This window comes from Mobula hypostoma (assembly GCF_963921235.1).
Source record: "Mobula hypostoma chromosome 30 unlocalized genomic scaffold, sMobHyp1.1 SUPER_30_unloc_4, whole genome shotgun sequence".
Lineage (NCBI taxonomy): Eukaryota > Metazoa > Chordata > Chondrichthyes > Myliobatiformes > Myliobatidae > Mobula > Mobula hypostoma.
Window position 1 is genome coordinate 109,828 of NW_026948161.1, and position 12,041 is coordinate 121,868.

General features: G+C 45.2%; 1 non-coding gene across 1 annotated transcript; it reads left to right on the forward strand.

Annotated features, from left to right (window-relative positions):
* Nucleotides 1-2,684: 2,684 nt before the first annotated feature.
* trnas-aga (transfer RNA serine (anticodon AGA)) lies at nucleotides 2,685-2,766 on the forward strand. Its single transcript has one exon. It is a non-coding gene; the product is annotated as a tRNA-Ser (tRNA).
* Nucleotides 2,767-12,041: the final 9,275 nt, after the last annotated feature.

Genomic DNA, 12,041 nt, shown 5'->3' on the forward strand with positions numbered 1-12,041 from the left:
GGTAGTCGGAGCTGTCTTTGCGGTATGGATTCTGCTGTTTCCAGGACCAGCTGAGTGGCTGCCAGCCACTCCGAGCTACGTAGGGATCCGGTTGTTTCCGTAGTCAGCTGAGGTTGCTGGTCGAACTGCGACTCGTACCAACCCCGATGCAGAGGTGGAACTTCCTGTAGTTCTTCGGTGTTTGCCTCTTCTTGTCCTCGCCTCCGTGGCGTAAGTCAGGCCGTTTCTTCCGTTGCCTGCGGGGGGATCTGTCTTGTCTTGTCTACGCCTCCGTGGGGTAAGTCAGGCAGTTCTGCCATTGCCCTGCATGGGGTCCTGTCTTGTCTTTGCCTCTGTTGGGTAAGTCCGGTCGTTCTGCCGTTACTCGACGGATGGACCTGTCCCACCTTGGTGTGGAGATAAAGTTGAGTTCCGGCTTGTCTAAGGATGAGTTCCGGCTTGTCTAAGGTTAAGTCCCGGCTCTCTATGTACTGTCCTGTCTCATGTCAGTGTGTTAAGAATGAGTCCCGGCTTTTCGAAGTATAAGTCCCGGCTTTTCGAAGTATAAGTCTCGGCTCTATGTTGATGTACAGTTCCCAGTCTATCTCCGAGTTTCAGCCTTCGAGTTATCAGCCTCCGCAAGCCTCAAGAGCCAAGACCCCAGCCTGCAGGCCTCAAGAGCGAAGACCACAGCCTGCAGTCTTCTAGACTCTAGACCCCAGCCATGTCGTGTTCTGTAGTCATGTCATGTCGTTGCCTGGTTCTAGGGCCCGAGCCCGAATCAAGACTCAGGTTCTGGGCCATTGTCCAGACTCTGGCTCGGAGCCCAAGCCCAGGCTCCGAGTGTATATCTCCTTGTCCGGGTTCCCTGTCTTGTCCATGTCCTAGCCCCAGTCTGCGTTCTTGTCCCTGCTCCTTGTTTGCATCCTGTCACGTCCCTACCCTAGTCAAGTCCTGTTCCTTGTGCTTCAGTGTCTGTGTCTTGTTGTTGGGTCCACCATCTACGCCCCCCCCCCCATTGTGACAGTTTCAATCACTCCAGGCAGGCATTGACCCCAACATTCACACATTTGCATGTTATATTATATCAAAAACACTTCACAAATAACTTCTAATTTGGAAAAGATTTCTTAACCCGCAATTTACCTGAAGCAACGTTGTGATTACTTTAAAACACCAAAATTTTGATCTCATAAAATGGAAGATGTAAAACGGTTCCACAAAATTACATATTCACTTCCAGGTACATGGGTGGTACAAAGACACTTGTTCTGTCTGCTTCCACTCTCCTTTAGCCATTCGAGTTCTGTGTTATGTTACATATTTGAAATCTTCCGTGGCCAATATCTCCTCCTTTTCGATCCACGGAAAGTTCTGGCGATCACATTACTGTTTATGTCTCAGTAAATATAGCACAAAAGGAACTGCAGAATTCATGACTATATCAAAAAATACAGATAAGGATTAAAAATATTGTCATAACAAAAACATGAAGAAACATGATAACATGTAACCAATTTCATACCATATATCAAGGAATTTAACAGTAATTAATTATTTTAAAATACAACATAGCTATTAGAAATTAAACGAAATCAACAAAAAATAGTTTAGAATGGCATGTGCTTTTCAAACACTGACTTTATTAAAATTGGCCTTAAAGAAAACACAGGGGGAAATACCTTGTGTAACCATCAGAACAAAGAGCAAAGCAATAATAACATGGAAGTAAAACATACCCATTTAAACCTCAGCTCCAAACTTTATTCCAAAAGGGATGGATTCTGCAAAACGTCATTAGCTAAACCCACATAATATTTAATAGTCTTTGATTAGAGAATCCATAGTTTAATAACATTTTAAAACATTTAAAACCAAAAAAAACTTTGCAACTTAGAGTTCCCTTCTTGTCAGATATGATTGAAGTATCAATGCGATGAGTATTATTCACCACACCAAGCAAATAGCAACATACATTAGCCTCATTTCCTTTACACACTTCGTACTACATGCAACCTTCAGTGGAGCCTTCGACCATTCTGAAGCCACTCATTGGCAGAATTCCAACACCAATCGCTTCTGAACAGCAGCGTGTTTTAATTACTACTGTGTGTTTCATCCATTGATGGATTATCTACCTTGGCTTGTTCACAACAGCTGTCCAGACTGCAGTCAAGTTAGAGGTAACTTAAAAACAACGTAGTCCAATTAAATACACAACACAACACCCAGTACTGAATTGTTTATTCCCCAGTAGGCTCAACCAAACAGATATCTCGGAGGCATTCCACGCATTCATCAACTTGATTTTCCATCTCTATACCTTTTGAAATACTCCGACTAACGTAACATTGCCTTTCTTACATTTTTTTTTCTGTTCCCGCTGTAAATTGTGGACCAGATCCGTGGCTACAATTCGAAAGCCTATAAAATACTCCCATCAGGGTCTCCTTACCTGAGGAGTTTCTTAATCCCCGCAGAAGGAATCTACATCTTCCGATCCTGCTCTGCTCTGACTGAGATTCTATCCATCCAATTCTGTGCACTGATTTCCTGGTGAAAGGTCATTGAGCTGAACGTGAATTCGGTTTCTCTTTTCTCAGACGCTAACCAATCTGCTGAATATTTCCAGCAATCCCCGCTTTTAGTTCAGGGTCAACCCTGTTTATCTGACTCCGGGATTTGAATCCAGCTGTGAAGAACTTGTAGTCGTGGCCGAGTGGTTAAGGCGATGGACTAGAAATCCATTGGGGGTTCCCCGCGCAGGTTCGAATCCTGCCGACTACGTGTTTATATCGGTTTTGACGCCTTGATTCCTCTCACGGATACAGATTGTAAAGGCCAGTCGCAACACCGATCTGTGTTCGCCGCCTCCAAAACCAAGAAGTGTCCATGTGTTCCGTTTTTATTCAGGTGGGCTCTACGATGCAATCGGTCAGCGCGTTCGGCACTGTATCCGAAATGCTGGTCGTTTCAGAATATTCAGGGACGCTGTTGATCCAATGGCCTTCGCTGTACATTTTGAGTGCTCCGTGCTGTTTCTAATACGTTCATTTATATATAAAAACAATCCACATATAGAAAACAGAACACTACCACGACCTGTCTTGCTTACATTCATGTTGACATAAACTTGATATATTGTACATGGACGATCAAACCAACAGAAGCTCTTTCAGTGCACCAGTGTGTTTCATGTTTAAACTTATGTTATCGCCACTTGAACCAGTGGGATTAATTCACTGAACTTCACTCACACCAACACTGACTGTTTCCACAACTCACTTTCAAACTGGACATTTCATGCTATCGACATTTTTGCTTTGTTGTTATTATTATTACTTCCTCAGCTCACGCTGGCCTGAAGTGCGGGGGTGCTGAAGCACACTCATTCCTCAATAACTCCGGACTTCCGACCATTCTACTGGTGTATAGTATAGTGGTTTTCAGCAGATTGACAGAAATATTGCTTTGCTGGCCTAACTGTTTAATGCTATTGTGTAGTGACTTTGAGATGATAGTTATTGATATTACCATTGGGACAATATATACCCTGTTCATGCTCGATCGTCTTTCAGTTTCTTTCAATTCAGCATAGTTCTGGTGCTTTTCACTTGTTAATTGTTGTCCGCTATGTGTGTTTGCAATGGCTATATCTATTATGTACGTTGTTATGACCTTTTAGTCCAGTAATATTATATATGCAGACGGTTATTATGGATTGTCCTGTAAAGAATGAGTCATAAAATAATTGTGCGACTCTGACCCTAATCTAGAACAGGTTTGTACTTATAGTAAGGTATGATGTCTTTTATGAGTTTGCATTTGAAAGCAAGATTTCGGTGAATGATGTTCGTCAATTGACTGTCCCTGTGTAAGTAATCAGATTGAGTTAAACTGCTGCTCCATCCTGTAATGTGTTGGATTGCTTCTGGTGTCTCTTGTTATTTTCTGCATTTATCGACTTTAATTTGTTGGGCTTTTATTATGTATTTATAATATTTTTGTGTTAACCACCTGGCACTGTATTGCCACAACGAACCCCTCTGTTTCTGGGAAGAGGTCTCCAACTCTGACCTAAGCTTTCCACGTTTCCTTCTTCACACCTTGTCTGCTCAGATCATGGGGATGTTTTCCATGGAGGGTTGCTGCTCCATTAGTTAACTTTATTTAATTATCATTTTGCGTTTTTGTATTTTCACAGTCTATTATGTTTTCTGCATTGATTGTCCGTCTTGTGTGCACTCTTTCATTGATTATATTTTGTTTCTTGGTACTTACTGTGAATCCTCTCGAGAATATGCATCTAATGGTAGCATATTTGTGCTTTGATAATGAATTTACTTTGAACTCTGAAGTGTTCTGCGCCGACACTCAGTACCCAGACCCTCGGTGCCCTCTAGTGGCCGGTGGCTGGTACTGCCTCACGGATCTCACTGTGACTCTCCGGGTCGTTTTGTGAACCCAGGAGCCGGGACGTTTCGCTTCTTGTTCACATCAACGTGCAAGTTAAATAAAGCGGCGACTTGCTGCTCCACTGCGAAGTTCACGGGTCGATCACATTAGTTCAAAGGGAAACAGATAATGTTTCAGGCGGAGCCCCATTCGTCACCACTGAGACAGAGAGAAAATAAGGTATTTTTTAGTTTCAGACAAAGTGGGCGAACGTGATCGGGCAAAAGAAAAGCCGCAGATCTGGTGAGACCAAGTGAGTAACTGTGACTGTTATCATCGGGACTTTTGTTTCTATGTTACATGAACAACAGAACTGTGGGGAATGCCCAGGACAGCAGTCTATGGCAATGAAAGGAGGGGGAGAAAAAAACGGAATCAAAGACCAGGTGGGCGGTGATCGATGATGGGTATTTTTTTTGGCACAAGAATCAGAGTAACGCACACAAAACACTGGAGCATCTCAGCAGGTCAGTCAGCATCTATGGAGAGGAATAAAAAATCATGTTCCTTCATCAGTACTCGAAAGGAAGTGGGAAGAAACCAGAATAAGAAGGTGGGGGAAGAGAAGGAGTTCACGCTACAAAGTGATAGGTGAAGCCGGGTGAGGAAAGAGGGTAGATACATTGGGGAAAGGGAAGTATTGAAAACTGGGAGGTGACAGGTGAGTAAGGAGGGTCGATATGCTGGGGAAAGGGGAGTATTGAAAACTAGGAGGTGATAGGTGAAGCAATTTGAGGAAAGAATGTAGATATGTAGGGGAAAGGGGAGATTGAAAACTGGGAGGTAATAGGTGAAGCCAGGTGAGGAAAGAGGGTAGATACATTTGGGAAAGGGAAGTATTGAAAACTGGGAGGCGATAGGTGAAGCTAGGTGAGGAAAGAGGGTAGATACATTGGGGAAAGGGGAGCATTGAAAACTGGGAGGTGACAGGTGAGGAAGGAATGTAGGTATGTTGGTGTAAGGGGAGATTGAAAACTGGGAGGTGATAGGTGAAGCCAGTTGAGGAGGGAAGGTAGATATGTTGGGGAAAGGGGAGTATTGAAAACTGGGAGGTGACAGGTGAGGAAGGAGGGTAGATACATTCGGGAAAGGGGAGTATTGAAAACTGGGAGGTGACAGGTGAGAAAGGAGGGTAGATATGTTGGGGAAAGGGGCGTATTGAAAACTGGGAGGTGACAGGTGAGGAAGGGGGGTAGATATGTTGGGGAAAGGGGAGATTGAAAACTGGGAGGTGATGGGTGGAGCCAGTTGAGAACAAGAGGTAGATATGTTGGGGACAGTGCAGTATTGAAAACTGGGGGCCATAGGAGAAGCCAGGTTAAGATGGAAGTTAGATATGCTGGGTAAAGCGGAATATTTGAGGGGCTGAGTGGTGATTGGTGGAAAAGGAAAAGGGTTGAAAGGCAGAAATTCGTCTGGGGGGGGGGTTGACTAGAGAGAGGCGGTAAACATGCGAGGAAAGGTGAAGACGGAAGACGGAATCCCGTATAGAAAATTAAAACAAAGAGGAGAATGGCGAAATTAGCGGGTTAGAGAAATCGATCCTCATTCTATCAGGTTGAGGGCTACCCAGACGGAATATGAAGTGTTCCTCCTCCATCCCGAGCGTGGCTTCATCGTGGCAGTAGAGGAATCCACGACCAACATGTCAGGATGGGAATGGGTAGGAGAATTAAAATGGTTGACCATTGGGAAATCCTACTCGTTGCGGACGGAGCAAAGTTGTTGGACAAAATGTTTTCCCAATCTATGCTGCGACTTGCAGTTGTAGATAAGGCCGTATTGGGAGCACCCGATACAGGAGATGGCCCAGAGAAACTCACAGCTGAAGTGTTTCCTCACCTGGAAGGACTGTTTGGGATTCTGAATGTTGTGAGGGAGGAGGTGAATGGGCAGGAGCTGCACTCTTCCGTTTGGATAAATGCCAGAAGGGAAATCAATGGGGAGTGTGTAGTCGTGGCCGATTTGTTTGGCGATGCACCCGGAATCCATTGGGATTTCCTTGCGCAGCTTCGAGTCCCGACAACTGTGTATTTCCATCATTTTCTGTTTGATATTGTCTGTGACTCTCTGATGCAAACCAGTCATGTAGATTGTGAAATACCGGGTCCAGCCCAGCAGCGATTGTTGGTCGCGTTCTAAAACGCAGAATTGAACCATTTATTCCTACTTTCCACAAAACTTGTCTCTGCGGCGCATCGGTGAGCGCGTCCGGCTGTTAACCGACAGGCTGGCGGCCAATGATCCGGCAGGTTTGTTTCTGTTGTGTTTCATTGGCAGCTGGGAAACGCTGCGCTGAACGGAGGCCGGGGCTCCCTACTGCGGCCGCGATGGGAATTTAAACTGTTATATTTTAGACATGTACCGAGATACAGTGAAAACCTTCCCGTTCATACTGTCCCTGGAGATGAAATCATTACACAGTGCATTGAGATCGCACAAGGTAAAGCAACAACAGAGTGCAGGATAAAGTGTATCAGCGACAGGGGAAGCACAGCGCAGGGAAATAATAAGCTGCAGCATCATAACGAGGTGGATTGTGAGGTCAAACGTACAGCTTATCGTACTGAGAAACCATTCAGTAGATAAAACAGCGGGACTGAAACTATCCGTGAGACTGTGATACGTTCTTTCAGGCTTTTCTGCTTTCTGCCCGATGGAAAGAGGATACGAACAGTCGTGTTTCAGGTAGGTAGGAAGTTTAAAAATACAAGAGTAAACCTCGGACGAAGGCAATCGGAGGTAGTAATAGGGGACAAAACTAGCGGAGGAACTTAATAAGCTTTTTGCGTCTGCCATTTAGTGTGGATACCAGCAGTATGTTAGAAATTCCGGATGTCACCTGGACCAGATGAACTACACCGCGGGTTTATGAAAGAAATGGGAGACGATATCACGGAAGCGTTAATAGTGATTATTCGGGAATGACTGGATTCTGGAATGGTTCAGACGACAGGAAAATGACAAAAGTCATTTTACGTTTACAAAAGACAGGATATTACGAACCGGTTGGCGTGGATTTTATGTTGGGAAAATGCTGGTGTCCATTCGTAAGGATGTGCTTTCAGGCGTCTGATAAAATAGTCCGGCCAACATGATTTTCTTAGAGAGAAATCTGACCACACAAATCTGTTGGAATTCTTTGGAGAACTAGCAGACAAGATAGAGAAAGGAGAGTCAGTGGGTGTTGTTTACTTGGATTTTCAAAAGGCCTTTGTCGGGTGACACAGAAAAGGCTACTAAACAAAATTAGAGCTCATGGTATTGCAGGAAAGATACGAGAATCGAAAATATATTGGCAACTGGTGGGAGGTAAAGTCTGGGAATAAATATGGCCTTTTGAGTCGTTTGTCGGTAACTTGGTGTGCTCTGGAGGGGTCTCTGCCTTGTACCTTATCTGTCAATGATCTGGATGACGAAATTGATGGCTTTGCATGTGATAGAAAATTAGATGGAGGGGCTGGTACTATTGATGAGGCAGGAAGTCTGCAGAAGGTCTTGGAGAATGGGCAACTAAGTGGAAGATGGGATACAGAGTACGATAGTGTATGGTCAGGCACATTGACAGAAAGACTATTTCCCAAATGGGGAGCAAATTCAGAAATCAGACGTGAAAATGTGCTGGAGAGTTCTCGTGCAGGATTCCCTAAAGGATAAGTTGTGGGTTGAGTTGGTGGTAAGAAAGACAAATACAATTTTAGCATTCATTCCGCCAGGACTAGCATCTAAAAACAAGGTTATAATGAAGGTGAATTGTAAGACATTAATCAGATTCATTTGGAGCATTGTAGACAATTGTGGGCCCATTTCTGATAAAGGATGCGCTGGCATTGGAGTGGGCCCAGGGGAGTCTCACGGGAATGATCCCGGAATGAAACGGTGAAGATACAAGGAGCATTTGACGGCTCTAAGCCTCTACTCATTGGAATTCAGATAAATGAGGGAGGATCTCATGAAAGCCTATCCTGGATAGAGTGGATGTGGAGAGGATGTCGGTTCAGATTCTCTGACCATCAGCGTTGATGTTGAGCACAATGGACCCGGGACATGGTGATGGGATCCCATGAAAAATGTCCTTTTGCCTCACTAGCTGTGTGGTAGCAGTTGTGATGGCCGAGTGATTAGGCGATACACCAGAAGTTCATTGAGGTTTCACTGCGCAAGTTCCACTGCGGGAGAGGCGAGTCCTCTCAGAGTAATCCGTGTTCCGGTAATTTCAAATTTCTTTATTCCTTCTACCAAAGTGTTATCTCTGTCGCCGTCTCGTGATGAAACTATGGAATAAGGAAAATAAAACTTCTTATTTTGTTGCGCTTCAAGGGTCTTGTTATGAATTCAGGGCGTTCATTGGAAATTCTATCGGGTGAGTCACTCTTGACATTCGAGAGATCATCTGCCACCAACATGGACTAAACTGCTTTCCTGTTGAGCCGCACATCTTCACAATTCCAAATCTTAGGGTTCAGTGAGTGTGTGAAGGTGTTAGATTATTCCAGAGATTCTAATGCGGTCAATGTCTAATGTCTCCTGACTGGGTAAATCTAATGACTCTTTGCCGCATCCACTCGGTCATTAAAGGTGTCCTTCCTCAGGTAGGGTCCCCTGACTACCGGCAAGCGAGCGGGGTTGTCTGGATCTCCCGTTCTCAGAGGGCGATACAGGCAGATTCTGTTACTGAGTAATGATTCCACTATTCAAAACATACTTATTTTCAGATTTTCCTTCATCCAGGCAGCCACAAAACAAGAAACTCGAATAACCCAATTAAAACAAAAACACTAAAAACCACTGCGCAGAGAAAGAGAGAGAAAGAAAAACACGTCATGCAAACAAGAGAAGCAAGCTAACATCATCTCAAAACGGACTGAGTCACGGATCTGCTCGCGGAGCATCCGGAGTAGGCCCAAAGCCTCGGACCCCAGTTTTCACATCGGCAGGGCAGAAAAGCACAGCAGCCTGATCTGCTGCAATCTTTTTGATTCTGTTATTTATTCAATTACATATACGGTGCTGAGCTATTAACGACACTTCTGGATACAATAAATTAACCCACCTCGGTGTGAGTCAACACATCGTAAAGTTCAAAATACCCAATAACAGTGTCCTCCGATAATCTCGGCTGCAACGCAGCTGGTGTCCAGTGTTCGACCCATTGATGTTTGTCCCAATGAACAACCCAGAGGCAAAGAGAGAGAAGGCGGAAGAGACACAGTGGAAGAATAACTGAATGTGTAACAGCAGGGCCACTGAAACCGGACTCATTAAATAACGTAAAACACATTCACTGCTGACATGTCGTGAACGAGGCCTCCGGAAGGGTCGGAGCACAGAGACAATAACAGGACGGGGCAGGAGGTAGCAGGCACTGAATGACAGACAGAGTCACGGGCAGAGAGACACGCGAGGAAATAAATCACCAAACAGCAGCTCGTGAGGGGAACGATGTGACGTCAGCAAAGAATCGACAAATAAAAATGAAGGAAAAGAATGGGAAACGTCCACAACGGAGCAGCTCAGCACCACGTTCAGCCAACAGCAGAGTGGCGCAGCGGGAGCGCGCTGGGCCCATGGTCGTCCATTCGGTAGAAACCAGCTCCGACTTGTCAAGTTTACCGCGGATTCGGTAATTGAAAACTTTGGGCACTCTGTAAACTAACTGGAGCGTTGAATGCATGGGATGTTCGCAAGGATTTTGCCTGAGATGGAGAGTTCAGGTATAAACCGCGGCTGGATAGACTGCGGGCGTTTCCATGGAGCGCTGGAGATGACGGAGATCTTTGAAGATCATATCAAATTAACGGAGGCCGTTCAGAATAGCAGGAAACTGTCCTGACGTGTGTAAACCGAGCAATCATGAGAGGAAGAACTTAATGCAGATGGCGGCTGGAAACTGGAACCGATGCCGGAGTGGCTAGTGGAGGCACGTATTCCAACAATATTAGAGAATTGACTGGACGAGCACCTGAATCATCAAGGCACGGAAGGCAATAGCTGATAAGTGAGATTTTTTTTTTCTGGTGAGATGGTACCTGACTCTCAGCATCGACGTGGCGGGCCGAACGGCCTGTTTCAGGGTTGAATGATTCTGTGATTCTATATTACATTTGTTAATCGCATTAAAGGGTTTAATTTAATCGTGTATCGGAGAGAGGGGTCGCTCAAGTTATAATTAGACAGAGAGAGTGGCGAGTAGATTGAGAACACTCGGTGTGAACACATCATCCAACATGTTTTGGTGTGTCCTAGTTTGTTGAGAGAATCTGGTTTATAGCGACAGCAGGAAGCTACACTGGTCGGTTCATCGGGAAAAATGTGAGAGATAGGAAATCCTCCCTTGATCCACTGGACATCCCAGGGTGAACAATAATTCTACACTCACTCTTCGATTTAAATAATTTGGGGAATTCGTACGCGAGTTGGCAGGTTAGGCCACTCGGACTCTAGAAGTCTGCACGGATCGGGATCGATGAGAGGTTTACATCTGATAGTTTCGATGAAAAGATATTAAAGGTCGATTAACTACGATGATCGCAAATCGAATCCACATCAATTGCCTAGAAGACAGATATGTTCACCATTATATCACCATCGTTCACTCATCCTCGGGGAGACTCGTGTCCTGAATCGTCTCCAGTGGTTTATGACTGTGAATCGCACTGCTTTCTGAATCTGGTCACTCTGATGCAGTTCCTGCTATGTCCAGTTGTGGTCGCCTTCCTCGCACAGACCGGAGATACAAAACACCCAGATAATTCACCCGGAATCGGACTGAAGTAAATAAAATCCCTTCAAAATTCGAAGAGCTACACATCGTCTCCTGCCCGTCGCATTACAAAACCGGAATACTATATATTCAGATACCAAGACCAATTCGTTGTTAGTATAGTGGTTAGTATCCCCGCCTGTCACGCGGGAGACCGGGGTTCAATTCCCCGACGGGAGACACAAATTTTACTGCATTCTTCAAGCTGAACATTGTCTCAAAAAGACAAATAAAAGAGGACAAAGTATTCTGTGTTGAAGCGCTCAGTCCATTGGACATTGGGGAGGTGGAATAGCTCGGGCTCTTGTGAGCTGAACCGCTTCTTCAGGTCAGTGAAAGCCGAATCAGCCCCGGGACCCCAACAAAAAGGTCTGGTAGGCGAGGTAAGTCGGGTACGGGGCGCCACCACACGACTGTGATCCCTGATAAAACGGCGAAACAAGTTTGTAAACCACCAAAACCGCTGAAGTAGTTGCGAGTCGTGGGTCTGGGACATCCTTCCAACGCCCGGATCTTATCGGGAGCTGCCCTCACCAGCTCGCTTTCGATTATGTCGCGCAGGAAGATGACCAAAGGGACATGGAACTCACATTTCTTGGCATCCACAAATAACTTCTTCTCCCACGGTGTCTGGAGGACTAGACGTACAAGGTGAATGTCTTTCTGGGGGCTACTAGAAAATATGAAGATATCATCTAGGTAGACGAACACGAAGCGTTTAATGAAGTCCCTCAGCACATCATTGATTCGGGCTTGAAAAACGGTGGGGCAGTGGTGTGGCCAAATGCCATGACCAAGTATGCGATGTGGCTCAGACGTGTATTAAAGGCCGTCTTCTACTCGG